Source organism: Gavialis gangeticus, unplaced genomic scaffold, assembly GCF_001723915.1.
Source record: "Gavialis gangeticus isolate Ggan-Ray unplaced genomic scaffold, GavGan_comp1, whole genome shotgun sequence".
Taxonomy (NCBI): domain Eukaryota; kingdom Metazoa; phylum Chordata; order Crocodylia; family Gavialidae; genus Gavialis; species Gavialis gangeticus.
Window position 1 is genome coordinate 118,864,416 of NW_017729022.1, and position 279 is coordinate 118,864,694.

Sequence of the window (279 nt, forward strand, 5' to 3'; positions counted from 1 at the left end):
CTCTGTCTCTATTCACACATCTATCTCACGCCTAGGATGTCAGTTTTGCATGTGTTTGTATTATTGCACGGAGTTGGAGCCTCCAAAGTGGTGCATTAATACAAAAGCTTTATGCCTATCTGTTTCAGCCTCCTTCAGCGACTAGCTTTAAATTCCCACCTCAGCAAGCTGGAAAATGAAATTGATCTCACTTCTGACCCCTGAACCTCTCATCACAGAATTCACTTGCATGGGAAGTGGAAGCTCCTGGGTTGCATATTTTTTTTTTTTTTTTTTTTT